General features: G+C 48.8%; 1 protein-coding gene and 1 non-coding gene across 5 annotated transcripts in view; both read right to left on the reverse strand.

The window, feature by feature from the left end:
* The window catches only part of Hr96 (Nuclear hormone receptor HR96), a 137,232-nt gene that overhangs the window by 62,146 nt on the left and 59,050 nt on the right, over positions 1-16,036 (reverse strand). The window lies entirely within an intron of this gene.
* Positions 7,431-7,503, reverse strand: TRNAS-GGA (transfer RNA serine (anticodon GGA)). Its single transcript has one exon. It is a non-coding gene; the product is annotated as a tRNA-Ser (tRNA).

The following is a 16,036-nucleotide window of genomic DNA, read 5'->3' on the forward strand; positions in this document are numbered from 1 at the left end:
TCTTCCACCTAGGAGCTTGTGGGGGAAATTCATTTTCTTTAGATGTTCTTAGCAATACGGGGAAGTGATCGCTCCCGTAAGGATTGCTCGTAACTTCCCATTCGAGTTCGAGCAGTAAAGAGGCGGAAACTATACTAAGATCTATTGACGAAAAGGTTCTGTTCGCAAGAGAGTAATATGTGGGTTCTTTCTTATTTAGAAGGCACGCTCCAGAAGAGTAAAGGAACTGTTCAACGAGACGCCCTCGCGCATCGATACGAGAGTCTCCCCACAAGGTGCTGTGTGCATTGAAATCGCCAAGAACAACATAGGGTTCTGGCAATTCATCTATTAATGACTGAAATTCATGTTTGCTTAGTTTGTAGTGTGGGGGCATATAAATCGAGCAAATAGTGATAAGTTTGTTTAGCAAAACTATTCGAACCGCCACTGCTTCAAGGGCCGTTCGTAGCTGTAAATGTTGACATGCTATGCCCTTTTGGATTACAATTGCAACACCTCCCGATGATGCGATTGCGTCATCGCGATCTTTGCGAAAAGTAACATGCTGTCGGAGAAAGTTTGTGTGTTGTGTTTTTAGGTGTGTTTCCTGTAGACACAGCACTTTTGGATTGTGTTTGTGTATGATCTCTTGCACATCATCAAGGTTCCTAAGAAGACCTCTGACATTCCATTGAATGATTTGTGTATCCATGTTGAAAGTAAATAAGTGCTGTGTGTACGGAAAGGGAGGTGATGATTTAGGTTACAGAGCTCTTTCGAGGCCCTGTAACGGGGGTTCTGGCCTTTCTGGAGCGTTCGAGGGAGCCTCGCCGCTCCTTAGGCGTTTGGTGCGCCTTGAGGTCCGGAGTAGTGTCCATTGCCTCTTGTGAGGCGCCGGACACGTGCTCTTGCGAGCGAGAAGTTACAAGGGAGAGTCCTGCCTTGGAGGGCAAGACCCCTGCGCCCACCAGCCCGGAGGTCGATGGGGCTCCCTGAGGGATTTGGCTGCGCTGGCCGTTGCCAGCGCTGGAGGGGGCCTCGGAGGTTGGGGCAGCCTCGGCTGCTCCCACCTTCGGGGTCGATGGCTCCGTCTGCTCGGTTGGCGGAGCAGCGCTAGCTGCAACCACCGGGGGGGCAGATGGCGTGACTGCCGACTCACTGACTGTGGGTCGGACAGCCGCCGGAGGCCGTTGTGACGCTGCCCCCTGACGCGCCACATCGGCAAAGGTTTTCTTTGGCAGGTATGCTACCCGCCTTCGTGCCTCTTTGAACGATATATTCTCTTTTACTTTTATAGTCACAATTTCTTTTTCCTTCTTCCAGGAGGGGCACGACCACGAGTACGCGGCGTGGTCCCCGTCACAGTTTACACAGTGTAGAGAGTTCTTACATGCTTCAGTGGCGTGTTCAAGGGCACTGCATTTGGCGCATGTTTGGCGGCCTCGGCAGCTCTGCGAGCTGTGGCCAAAACGTTGGCATTTGAAACATCTCAAGGGATTCGGCACATACGGTCTTATACGAAGCTTGATGTACCCGGCCTCGATTGACTCGGGCAGGACACTGGAGTTAAAGGTGAGTATTAGGTGTTTGGTCGCAATTTCTTTTCCGTCTCGCCTCATCTTGATTCTTCTGACATTTATGACATTCTGTTCGCTGAAGCCCTCCAAGAGCTCAGCCTCAGTCAGCTCCAATAAATCATCATCGGAGACTACGCCACGGGTGGTATTCATGGTACGATGAGGAGTTACTGTTACTTTGGCGTCACCAAATGAAACTAGATTGGGTAGATTTTCATATTGTTTCTGGTTGCGGAGCTCCAAGAGGAGATCGCCGCTTGCCATCCTGGATGCTTTATAACCTGTACCAAAAACTTGGGTAAGAGACTTGGACACGAGGAATGGAGAGATTGTTCGCACGGGTTTGCCTGGTGTTTCAGAGTGCACTACATGGAAACGAGGAAAGGTTTCTTTTTGGCGGGCAAAAAATTCAAAGACATCATCGGTGCGCCCCCTCTTGAGGGAGCGATCAGGTAATGGGGGGAAAGAAGAAGCCATAAGAGATTATAATTTCGGCAGTAACGCCAGCCACCCACCGTGGAGTCCTACAAGGGGACGCTGCAGGATCCGTAAAACACGGCCTGCAAACGCCAGCAGTACGTTACCACTATAACCAGATACGAAATAACCTAGGTTGGCTATTCACACAAGGTTAACCCTTGCTGCCTGGAAAAATTGGAAGTAAGTGGAAGCTAGGAGAAGACAGGAAAGATAAAAAGTGAGAGAAAGACGAAGATTAGAGGAAGAGAGAGACAGGAAAAGGCAACTACCGATTTCCCCCGGGTGGGTCAGTCCGGGGGTGCCGTCTACGTGAAGCCGAGGCCAAAGGGGTGTGTTGCCGCCGCCGAGGGGCCGTAAAGGTCCAAACACCCGGCATTGGCTCAACCCCCAGGATCCCCTTTTCCCCGGACACGGCTAAGCCGCGCACGGCTACACGCGGGAGGGTCCAACCCTCGTGTGCTCGGGTCCGTGGTGTCGCAACACACCAAACGCCTGCTGACGCAGACGCCCCTGCGGGGTATCGACATCAATTCAGACCTTTCGGAGGAAAAGCAGAAAGCGCTGCGCAAGTTGCTCCTTCGGTTCAAGGAGTGCTTCGCTTCACATCTTCTTCTAAGGTACGCCAGACGCCCATCACGAGACACCGAATAATCACATATGATGACTCTCGTCCCATATGACAACTGCCTTATCGCGTATCGGCGAAAGAGCGCAACGTGATTAATGCACAAGTGAAAGAAATGCTCGACGAGGACGTCATACAACCATCCCAAAGCCCTTGGTCGTCGCCGGTGGTCCTAGTCAAAAAGAACGACGGAACGCTTAGGTTCTGCGTTGACTATAGAAAGTTGAATGTCACAAAAAAAGACATTTATCCGCTTCCGCGGATCGATGATTCGTTAGATCCACTGCGGCGAACCAGGTATTTTTCATCCATAGATCTGAAGAGCGGATATTGGCAAATCGAAGTTCACGAACGAGATCGCGAAAAAACTGCCTTTGTTACCCCAGATGGGCTGTACGAATTTAAGGAACTTCCATTCGGCCTGTGTTCTGCACCGGCCACATTCCAACGAATGATGGACACTGTTCTGACGGGTCTGAAGTGGCACAGCTGTTTAGTATACTTAGATGACGTCGTCGTGTTTGCAGCGACTTTCAAAGAACATCTGAAACGTTTAGAGGTGGTAATTGAGGCGCTCCGCTCCGCTAATCTCACACTAAAGCCAGAAAAGTGTCACTTCGGTTACGAAGAGCTGAAGTTTCTCGGGCATGTTGTGAACGTCGACGGCGTCCAGCCTGACCCAGACAAAGCATCTGCTGTTGCTGCTTTTCCGACTCCTCGTGACAAGACAGCAGTACGCCGCTTTCTTGGTCTGTGTGCGTACTATCATCACTTCATCGCTAATTTTTCGCACATCGCCGAACCACTCATACGCCTCACGCGAGAAGACACACCCTTCGTTTGGACGGATGAGCAGGACGCAGCTTTCACAGAGTTACGGCAACGCCTGCAGGAATCACCCGTCCTCGCTCACTTTGACGAGGACGCTGACACCGAGGTGCATACTGACGTAAGCAACATCGGTCGTGACGCTGTACTCGTTCAAAACCAGGAAGGCGTTGAGGTGAGTGATCGCTTACGCCAGTCGCACCCTTTCACGCGCCGAAATCAACTACTCCACCTCCGAGAAAGAGTGTCTAGCGGTAGTGTGGGCCATCATGAAATTTCGGCCTTATCTCTACGATCGCACTTTCAAGGTGGTGACAGACCACCATTCCTTGTGTTGGTTAGCCAACTTATGAGACCCGTCCGGGCGACTTGCTCAATGAAGTCTCATTCTGCAGGAGTTCGATGTTACCATTGTCTACAAATCGGGCCGCAAACACGAAGATGCAGACGCGTTGTCGCGCGCTCCCGTCAAAACTTGCGATAAGGACATGGACGAAGACGGCGCATTCCTTGGGGCCCTCACTGCATCTGACCTGATCACACGGCAGCGCGAGGACACCGAAATACGCCCTCTCATCGATCACCTAGAAGGCAAGAATGCTACAATCCCACGACACATTTCTCGCAGTCTCTCGACCTTCTGCCTCTGAAAGGGTGTCTTCTACAAGAAAAACTCGAGTGCCAGCGACAAAGAGTATTTATTGGTCGTACCTGCCGCCCTCCGTGATGACATTCTCCTAGCCTGCCATGATGAGCCCACGTCTGGACACTTGGGATTTTCACGCACTCTTGCAAGAGTATGCCAGACGTACTACTGGCCCAGACTTTCTACCACGGTGAAGCGTTACGTGCAAAGCTGCCGTGAGTGTCAACGCAGGAAATCGCCGTCTTTAAAGCCCAGGGGGTTACTCCAACCCATCGCACCACCTAGCGCGCCGTTCTATCAAATCGGCATGGATCTTCTGGGACCCTTTCCCTTGTCAGCCAGCGGAAACAAGTGGATTATAGTTGACACAGACTATCTAACACGCTACGCCAAGAAGAAAGCTGTACAAAATTCCATGGCCTACAAAGTTGCCCAGTTCTTTATCGATCACATAGTCCTCAGACATGGTGCCCCATCACGTCATCACCGACAGAGGCTATGCCTTTACAGCCCAAGTGATAAGAGGACATATTCGAGCTGAGCTGTACGCAGCATCGCAAGGCGACTGCCTATCATCCGCAGACCAACAGACTGACGGAACGGCTTAACAAAACGATTGCTGACATGGTGTCTATGTATGTGGAGGTCCAGCATAAAACATGGGATCAAGTCCTACCGTACGTTACATTTGCGTACAACACCGCCATTCAGGAAACCACACGATTCACATCGTTCCGTCTTGTCTACGGGCGCGAGGTCCAGACCACGCTAGACGCTATGCTCCCGCACAACACCGACACATCGCTTACTTCCGACGCCGAGCGACTTACTCAATACGCAGAGGAAGCTCGTCAACTCGCGCGCATACACATCACGAAGCAGCAAAGTACAGACGCATGACGCTACAACCTTCGACATCGGCAAGTCGAGTACCAGCCAGGTGACCAAGTCTGAGTGTGGACTCCAGTCCGTCGCCAGGGGTTGTCTGAGAAGCTCCTTAGAAGATACTTTGGACCCTACAAAGTGATACGCCGAGTTAGTGAAGCGAACTACGGCCTCAAGCCGTATTTCGCGCGTTAAGGCGGCTCCAATCCGATCTCATACGACTTCCATACTTCTACTTTCTAGTTTAGTAAGCATTGGGTCAATGCCTTTCTTTTGGCGGGGGAATAATGCCGCTAGGTGTCACGAGCCAGCGCTGAGAAAGAAGTTGGGACTGGAACGCGCACTCGGCAAGAGGTGGGCGCTGAAGAAGTAGAGGCTGAGGACGCCGCCTTGAGTTATTGCACGCCATCTTGTACAACTGTCTGCCTCGCCGACGCCAGGTACATCTTCCATTGTCTTTTCATGACAATATTGTCTGGCTTTCTAACTTGCCCTACAGGATTCTACCTTCGTCAGCATGTTATCGAAGGTATGCACTCTATTCGTAGAAGCTTTCTTTCTTACAAATTTAGTTGATCTCTTGCGACAGTTCCATGAAGCCCCGAAATTGGTCCGAGCAGGTGTGCAATTACCAAAATTGACTTAATTTTTCACTACGTAGGTAATTCATCCCACACTCGTAACTTTGCCCCCATATTATTACCTTTATCAGTCCCAGATTGCCTAAAATTTGCACCTCATTGCGAAATTTGGTTCCTGATATAGGTTTGGGTTTGCACTTATTAGTCTCTGTACATGCATTAGTTTTTATGTGTCTTTTATTTACTTTTGTCTGTGCCAGCTTACTTGTTTGAGCGCTTATTTAGTCTCAATAACAGGTTTGGTGTAAATTATAAAATCAAAGGTAATTATTGGCAAGCTGTGCTGCAGCCACAGACAGTCCTACTCTGCAGAACTCGTGGGTTTCCATGCATGAGTGCTAATCACTACAAATAAAGCCCGGCAGGCATGCACTCATAACTGGAGACATTTTATACTGTTTATTGAGGAATGACCAGCGGCTACATGTGGCGTCTTGTTCCACGTTGGCGGCTTCCTTCTAAAAGGAATCTTGAAGAGGATATATCAGCATGTGCCATGCAGAGCTGCACTTTTGGGGCAAGTACTTCAATGGCATTGCTGCTTGGACTGACATGGTCTACAAAGTGAGCTCACCAGTGCAGACTGTGACTAGTTATCTCACTAGGATCTGAAGCCAAGCACGGAGGCATGCTGCCAGCCCAAGGAGATTGTCGAGAACCTTCTGATCTCCAGCAATGCTCAGACAAGGCTTCGGATACATCTACGTGAACTAAAAGCACGAGTCAATGAGGGGCATGGGAGCAAAACATGTGCCGGAGTCAGCCTCCAATAAATTTTGACTCATTCATTGTAACTATAATCTATGTTTGCTATTTCTTTCATGTTTTACTTCCGAAATAAATGACAAGGGGTGGCAGCTGCTCTCCCCGCTGCACCATGCAATGCTTATCACCTCTAACATTAAAAAAGCATGAAATCCAAAGAAAACACAGGGAATGGGGAAGATAGAAATTCAAGACGATGAGCAAAACGTGAACAAGATGAAAGCAGGAGCCAAGGTTTCGGCAAGCGGACTTGTCTTTTTCAAGGCAACATATGCTCTCCTCGGCACAGTATGTACGGTTCTTCTAAAGGAGAGAGAGGGTAAGGCAGGTGGGCGAGGTAACGACCGTGGGTGTGTTAGTGGTGAGGGTGTAGAATTTAAAAGAAAAATGATGTGCTAATGAACATCGGTGGAGGAATGTGAGCTAGCACCGTGTGTCAGCCAGCTGATGTGTCATTATAGGTTCCTCTTTGCATGGAAGGGGCCTGGACAAGGAGGGGGGGGGGGGGTATCTGCTCCCCCCTTGCTGGAGGTCAGTGAACTCTCATCTCTCTGAAAGAGAGAATAAATGTAGTGGCAGAAAATGGTGCTCATCGAAAAAAATGAATAAATATATTAATAAAAGAACGAAAGGAATAAATGAAAGACAAGGGATGTGGGGAGGTTGGAATATTATTGACAACCCAATAACAGAAGACTAAGCAACCCAATGAAAAATAACTAAGTGCTGTTGCCTATACTCTGAAATTTAGCATAGTGAATAAATTCTAAGGCTTCCTTTGAAATGTTTATGCCTATTGGTTGTAATGTCTTCTACCTTATGGATGAGGTGTGATTCTTTGTATTTTCTGTCTCATGCAGAATGGAAATTTGACTGTAGGATGTAGAGTTTAATTAATGAAGGGAAAATGAGACATACACCCAACCATAGCAATTGCTACAAAGGAAACCCATATGGGTTCCTCAAACGAAAAAGAAATACCTCGCAGTTGAAGAAAAATTCGTCCTGGTCCGGGACTCGAACCCGGGACTACCGCTTTCCGGGCAGCCGCTCTACCATCTGAGCTAACCAGGCGGCTAGCAGATGGCAGGGCAAAGTCGAATCTGTCAACAACTCGAAGCGAACTCAAGCGCAATTGCTACGATTGCTACGATTACTATGATTGTAGCAATTGCTACGATTGGGTGGATGTCTCATTTTCCCTTAATTACTTCTCTCCAACTTGTGGGTTTCCGCAATACTATTACAACATGTAGCGTTTAAGTTCAGTAGCACAGCATCTTTCTTTTCAATTCTGCATCCTCACTGCTAACACACCCTCAGTCGTTACCTTGCCCACCTGCCTTACCCTATCTCCCCTATAGAAAAAATGTACCTATATATACTGTGCCGAGGAGAGCATATGTCGCCTTGAAAAAGACAAGTCCACTTGTCGAAACGTTGGCTCCTGCTTCCATCTTGTTCATGTTTTGCTCAAAAAGCATGAAGTGATCTAAATTACCCTGAAAACATTTTTGAGTATGCAGTATTTATTTTTCAATACATTACAGGCAGAAATTAGAGGCAGACGTGGTCTATAGTTTCAATTCACAAATGTTACAAAAAAAAAAAAAGGAAGACACTTTGTCGAGACTAGTGTGAAACGGTGGAAGCCTGACACCATTGCCAATGGTGATTTGTTGCGTTGGAAACACCACGGAGGCGCACAACTAGTACACTGTTATGTGAATGTTTGTTTGTTTATTAAATGCCTGCAGCATCGTTCTGGACGAAGTGTCTCTTAAAGTAGTTTGTGGCCGCCTGGAACTGTTGCAGTGCTGCTTGTGGATCAGGAGGAGACGCATCTTCCATGGCGGTGTTGGGGTGTAGTTGGCCATTCTCATCATCCACTTCGCTCGATTGACTTGTACTTGCTCGGCTTGCCGCGGCAAGATGGCGGTCATGGCACTTCCGAGCTTCATTTGCCTTGGTACCTGGAGATGCAGCAAGACGCTTCAAACGCATTGCATTTCTTGCGTTGGCCCGTCATTTCCCTGGACTCTGTGGTGTCGGACGCGCCTCGCCGCCCTGATGCATGCGACGTATACGCTCAGCCTCTCTTGAGCACTGCTTGCGTTCAGCGGCTGCTGCATGTCACGTGTTAGCAGGAGACACTGGTTTGGCAAGACGAGGCATCCTTCCCACACGATACCACGAAGTAAACTGCCGCCACTGCCACTGCCACGCCATACCCAAGCAGACGGTCACCACGCGCCCCTTGTGACAGTGACGTCAGGCCGCACAGCGCCCAATCAGGAGGCCACCTCAAGCGCCTGATTACAGTGACGTTAGGGCGCACCGTCGAACCCATGGCCGGCACGCATGCCGATGTGATGAGTCATCCCGCGCGGTGCCGAACCACCCCAACAACCGCACTTGACGACAGTGACATTACGCACGCGAGCCAATCAGGAGGCGCACACCTGTGCCTAGCGACAGCGATGTCATGACAGAGGGGAGACCAATCAGGAGGCCGGAAAGCTGTGACAGTTTCTGCTAACGGCAGATGACCTTGACAATGAGCCATTAAAGGCTTCCACCTTAAAACTCGATTTTTGGTGGACTAGCTCCAATGACTAAGTTGTTTGAGCTGTGTCTGAGATGAAAAAGTAAACATGATAAGCAAATAACTGGAATTGCAAGAGGCCGCGCTATACCTCCCAGGAACGCTTCAGCGTGGTTATTCCTCACACGAACGTCTGTAAGTACAGAAAGACTGTCTTGCGTCACCACACTAGGTGCAGGAAACTGCAGAGCGAGATTAAACATGGCAACCGCCTTAGCAGACGACGTGGTTGTTGTCACCCTGTACGGAGCGGTGGGTGAGGAGGACATCGAGGCACCCTAGGCACCCTGAGTGCTTTGAGATATGCACTCTACCCAGTGACGCCCTATGGACATCCACTGACAGGACATGAATATCCTAGTCGTGGGTCGAATGCATCATGCAAACGTTCGTTACATGACCGTTTGGGCGCATTTTCTGTGTCCTGAAGACATCATTGGCATATCCGCAAGGGACATCATGGGGACATGCTGCGTACATTTTATGGACATACCATATATACTGGTGTAATGAGTAGAAACCCGTAGGAAAAATACCAGGATGTTACTGATGTTTCGGCCAGGGTCTGGTCTCCCTCAGAGTGAAGGCAAGTCCCTGGCCGAAACATCAGTAACATTCTGGTATTTTTCCTACAAGTTTCTATGACCTGTTTTACAGCCAGATCCTGTGATTCAATGCTTTGCATTATATATATATATATATATATATATATATATATATATTGTAAGAAAGAAGAACACACAAACAAGGCAGCTAGATTATCTATTTGATGTCTGCAGTGCAACCACTGAGCCAGCCAGATCGCCACTGCTTGGCACAAGAGAGAACCACTCGGCCATCCAGTGGCTCCTGCTCTGCATCGCCTGACTTATTGGTTATGCTTGATGCTACCAGCTGAATGATTAAATACATCCCTTTACAACTGGTGGAAGTGCTGGGTTTTCAATAACATTTCCAACCTGGAACTCCGGTCTAAGACTCTGCCACCAGTCATGCCTGACTCTACTCCACAGACGTCACCGCCACCATCCATGGCCTGTTCTGGCACTCTTTGGCACAGTGATCCAGCGGTTTTCAGCGCTGTGGATGAGCATGACGTTAACGATTGGCTGTCTTCATATGACCAAGTAAGCTTCCACAATCCATAGGATGATACCTCCAAGTTAAATAATGTCATCTTCTACCTTGCTGGAGTGGCTCACCTGTGGTATAAAAATCACGAAGCCAACTTTCAGTCCTGGTCAGCGTTCAAGGCCAGTTTCGCTGAAGCTTTCGGTCGCCCCGCCATCCGCAAGTTGTGCGCCGAGCAGTGGTTACGAGAGCGAGCACAACAAGCGGGTGAAACATTCCCCAATTATATTGAAGAGGTTCTAGACCTGTGCAAACGTATGGATGCTTCTATTTTTCACCTGTTGATCGCCACGAGTCCGCGTACCGTAGCCGAGCTCATAAACTTGTGCCAAAGCTACGACGAGTTGAGGAGGCAGCAAGATTTGACCAGGCGCCCCTCAGTGGCTGACGAGGCCCTCTCTGCCATGGCCGTCTGCTCTGATCACTCAACCCTGGTCACACAAATCCAAGTATTCGTGTGGGAGGAAGTTGCACATTAGCTTTCTCTACTACCCTTTGCTGAGCAACCCCAACAACAATCGCTGCCGCAACCGCCACCTACACAGCTCGACCCGCCACTCCAGTGGGTTATTGAAGAGCAAGCTGCTGAGGCTCTACCAATGCAGCATCAGCAGTACCCTGTCGCCACTCCCCTCAGTTATGCCTCTGTCACTGTGCAGCCTCCTTGCCAACCACTTGTTGCAATACATCCATGGCTGCCGCCACCTGTTCATCATCCCGTAAACCGGCCTGCTCCCGCCTTTGTAAATCCTTGGTACACGCAGGATAACAGACCCATATGTTATGCCTGCGGTATACCCGGACATGTTGCAAGATTCTGCCGCCACTGCATGCTGCACTCTAATGGCTTTGTGCAGACACCTTCCTATGCCGACGCGCAACCTTTCCACAACACTTGTTTTAATCAGCAGTCGAGCAGGTCACCAACTGAGCGCCTGATACTTGCACATCATTCACTTTCCCCCTGTCGCTGCTTGTTGTCTCTGATGCGTCGGCGTCCTTCACCTGCTCAAGAGGAAAACTAAGCGCTGGAGTTCAGAAGGCAGGAACTGCGTCACCATCTATCTTTACAACTCCTCCAATGTCGCCTTCGAACCTTATCGACGTTACTGTTGACGGTGTACCTACCGTTGCACTAACTGATACTGGAGCAGCTGTGTCTGTACTAAATGCCTCTCTTGCGCTCAACGAAAAGTGACGGCGTCACTTTCTGGGTTTTCTCTCTGCACAGCAAGCGCCCAGCTAGTTCAGTCTTCAGCAGCATGCACAGCAAGAGTTGTTAATCGGGGCGTTCTCTACATTGTCGAGTTTGTGGTTTTGCCGTGCTGCTCTCATGACGTTATACACTGGTTGGGACTTTCTCTTGCAAAATAATGCCGTTATCAACTGCGCACATGCTGAAGTCAAACTATTGCCTCTGTGTGATGTGCCCCTTGCTGGCGCCACTTTTCTCGCTAAGCTGGCCCTTCGGGAAGACATCACAATACTGCCATTGTTCTTGTTTTCTGCACCACTGTCTCTGAAGGCTCTGTCCTCTTCACTCCTTCGGAATTCTTCATAACCCGCAAAGGTATTCCCCTCCCTTTTGCCACACTTGACATTTCAGCCAGTCTCAGCTCCATAGTTGTCTGCAATCCACTTCCTACACCACTGATGGCTCTCTGCGGCGAAGCACTTGGCCATGTTCAGTCCCTTGATGACATGATTATTATCGACGTGCCGGTTGCTTTGGATGCAGAGCTCACTGACTTTTGTGCCCTTTCCACTTCTGCTCCGCCATCATCTGACGTATTCGCTCCTTTCATAGCCAATGACCTTACTTCCGAGCAATGCTCCCAGCATCTCCACCTGCTTGCCCAGTTTCGTTCTTGTTTTGACGTTGCTCAGCCTACTCTGGGCCGATCATCGACCGTCAGCTATCACATCGATACTGGCTCCAACGCGTCATTGCGGCAGTGCCTGTACCATGTCTCAGCCAAGGAGCGTCAGGTCATCAGTGAGCACATCGACAACACGCTTCAGCACGGCGTCATTTGACCTTCCAATAGTCCGTAGGCATCACCGGTGGTTCTATTCGGTTCTGTTGACTATTGCCATCTTAAAAAGATAACACGAAAAGACGTGTACCAGCTACCACGCATTGACGACGCGCTAGACAGTTTGCAAGGTGCTGAATTCTTATGTTCGTTGGATTTATGCTCGGGCTACTCGCAGGTCCCGATGTCAGAAGTTGATCACCTTAAAATTGCATTCATTACTCCAGAAGGTTTATACGAATTTAACGTGATGCCATTTGGACTATGCAATGGGCCTGCAACATCTGAACGAATGATGTACAATATCTTGCGCAGTAAAAAATCGAGCCCATGTTTATGCTACCTCAACGGCATTGTTGTGTTCGCCCCTGATTTCAACAAGCATTTTCGACAGCTTAGGCAAGTGTTAATGTCCTTGACCAACGCAGGCCTGCAACTGAACCTGAATAAGGCCAGTTTGCTGTGCGCAAGCTCATGATTCTCGGTCACATCGTATCCCAAGACGTAATCTGTCCTGACCCATTAAAGCTTCAGGCTGTGGCAGAGTTTCCAAAGCCTAAGACACTAAAAAAACTCCGCGCCTTCATCGGCCTCTGTTCCTACTGCAGACACTTTGTTCACAACTTTGCCTCAATTAAATCACCTCTGACGGAACTCCTAAGTGGCGCCAATGGCCTATCCTCCTGGACTCCTGCATGCGACACCGTGTTCATGACCTTACGCAGTCTCCTCCCGTCTCCGCCTATACCGCAACACTACAACACCACTGCCCCAACTGAATTGCATACCAATGCCAACGGTACTAGCCTTCGCGCTGTCCTTGTGCAGCGCGAACCTGGCTGCTCTGAGTACGTTGTTGCTTATGCCAGTCGTGCACTGACCAAAGCGAAACGCAATTATAGCATCACAGAAAAAGAATGTCTGGCTATTGTTTGGGCACTCAGAAGTTTCACCCTTATTTATACAGCCGGCCATTCAACGTGGTGACTGACCATCACGCCCTTTGTTGGTTATCCTCTTTAAAATACCCGTCTGGACGCCTTCCCTGCTGGGCTCTTTGCATTCAAGACTACAACATATACATAGTCTAGTGCTCTGGCTGCAAGCACACTGACGCAGAGGCTCTGTCACATTCTCCGCTGCCAGCCGACACTGCCTTACTCTCCACCTTTGAGGCGATGTCATTGGTCGACATAGACACCTTTACATCAGAGCAGTGCAAGGATCCCTGGGTGGCCTCTCTTTTGGATCTCCTTTCTGGCTTGCCTGCATCTCCCATCTCCTGTTCCCTGCATCGCCAAGCTGCTCACTTCGCCATCCAGGACAACCTCTTGTATTGACGCAACTATTAGCCTGATGATCGCAAGTGGCTCCTTCTTATCCCGAGAACTTTGTGTTCCGATATGCGCATGTCTTTCCACACTGACCCACAGTGTGCAGACACGGGTGTCTTCAAGAAATATGAGTGCCTGTAGCACCGTTACTACTGGCAAGGAATGTTTAGCTTTGTTAAAAAATTTGTGCGCTCGTGCCTGCAATGCCAACGCTGCAAATCCCCGCCTCATCCCGCCCACGGTTTATTACAGCCACTTCCGTGCCCTGCTTGTGCCTTCGACCGTGTGGGAATTTACCGGTACGGGCCGCTTCCACTAATACCTGCTGGCAAACGATGGATTATTATCACAGTTGATCAGCTTACACGGTATGCCAAAACTGCTGCTTTACCTGCAGCCATCGCCAGTGACGTTGCAACCTTTCTGCTCCGTCGTTTCATTCTTCGTCATGGCCCACCTCGGGAACTGCTGAGCAATAGAGGCCGCATGTTTTTGTCACAGGTGGTTGATGCTCTGCTTGCTCAATGCTGCATTGTTCACCGAACCACCACACCATACCATCCTCAAACTAATGGGCTTATGGAGTGTTTAAATCAAACCCTTTGCTTGCCATGTACGTTTCATCAGATCATACAAACTGAGACATCATTCTCCCGTTTGTCACGTACGCATATAATATGGCTACATAAAGTACTACAGGATTTTCCCCATACTTTCTCGTCTACGGTCGCGATCCTTCCCATACCATCAATACAATTTTACCTTATTAACCAGACGCGTCAGAATCTGCTCCCGTTTCAGCCGTCGCCAGATAGGCTGAGGAATGCCGTCAGTTAGCCCAAAATTTCATCTCCAATGACCAACAACGGCAAAAATGCAATCGTGATGGCGACACTACCAACCTGAACTTTGCTCCTGGCACAACGGTATTGCTGTTTGTGCCTTGTACCATGCCTGAACTTTTGACAAAACTTCTCTCGAAGTATGACGGACCATACTGCATCATTGAATGCACCTCTCCAGACAGCTATGTCATAGAGCTGCTTACATCAACATCTGACAAGCACCGCTATGGTCGGGATATTGTACACATTCACTGCCTGAAACAATACTTTGACCTGCTCGTCTCCACATCGTAAGTCGCCAGGATCACCTTTGCACCAGGCTTTTGCACTGGGCACAATTGTAAGAAAGAAGAAAAGCACACGGACAAAGCCGTCTATTCGATGCCTGCAGTGCAACCACTGAGCCAGCCATGTTGCTCCCTCTTGTGCCAGGCACTGGCACAAGAGGGAGCAACATGGCCATCTAGCAGTTTCTGCTCTACATCGCCTGACTTTTCAGTTGTGCTTGACGCTACTAGCTGAATTATTCAATAAACAGCCCTTTGCAATATACATATATACGCAGGAAAGAGACGACGAACTTTTTGGAAGTATTCTTTACTTAACGTTTTCGGCTGGTGGACCAGCCTTCGTCAGAGTACAGTAACACATGTACAACACATACACAGCTTTAAAGGCACCGTATCACGAGCAGAGGGCGCGCTATCTGCACTGACTAGACCATACACTGCGCATCATAAATCATTATCATTGCGCATTATTAATGATTATCAATGACACGCATTTTGGAATACAAAAAATGAAATGCAGATGTGTTCAGGATACAATATATACAAACATGACTCTCAGGTAAGTGCAAGCGGTTACCATGATCATGTGTACTGAAAACGAAATGACGTACACATGCAGATACAAAGGCGTGATGTTTAGCACATGGCATCTGTAAGTGCAACCTTGAATTATCTAAAAATTGACATGTTAAGCGTACAACTTCGAGCCACAGCGGCATACGTCAAAAAAGCCACATGTAAAAAAAGGAGAGAGAAAAAAAAGGGTTGAAATCATATATGTACACTGTGTGGGAAGTGTATACTTGTGCTCAATCTAAAGTTAGACAGGTTCGTTTTCCTTTGTTTTCATTTATTCTGGACGAGACAGTGTTAAATTTTTGAATCAGGTAAGATTCGCGAAGCTCGCGGTCATGGTTGGTGCGAAATCCAGATTCGAGTATCCAGATTCGCCCTTTCTAACCCGACCGGTTGCAGCCGCTGCAATAAACCACGTTGCAAAGTCTGCGCTCACATAACGCCTACATTGACTGCCACCAGCACAGCCAGCCAATTCATGTTCACTATTAAAGGCAGTTTCAACTGTGATTCATATAACGTAGTGCACTTGCTCGAGTGCGGCACTTGCCACATGCAATACATAGGCCAGACTGAAACACCTTTCAGGATCCGTTTTAACAACCACAGGTCGCATGCCAAATCCCAACCAAATCTACCACTCTTGAAACATGTTAACATGCCGGGCCACTCGTTTAACAATCTCAAAGTAACAATACTCGAATCTGGATTCCGCACCAACCATGACTGCGAGCTTCGCGAATCTTACCCGATTCAAAAATTTAACACTGTCTCGTCCGGAATAAATGAA

Source organism: Dermacentor andersoni, chromosome 1 (genome assembly GCF_023375885.2).
Source record: "Dermacentor andersoni chromosome 1, qqDerAnde1_hic_scaffold, whole genome shotgun sequence".
Taxonomy (NCBI): Eukaryota; Metazoa; Arthropoda; class Arachnida; order Ixodida; family Ixodidae; genus Dermacentor; species Dermacentor andersoni.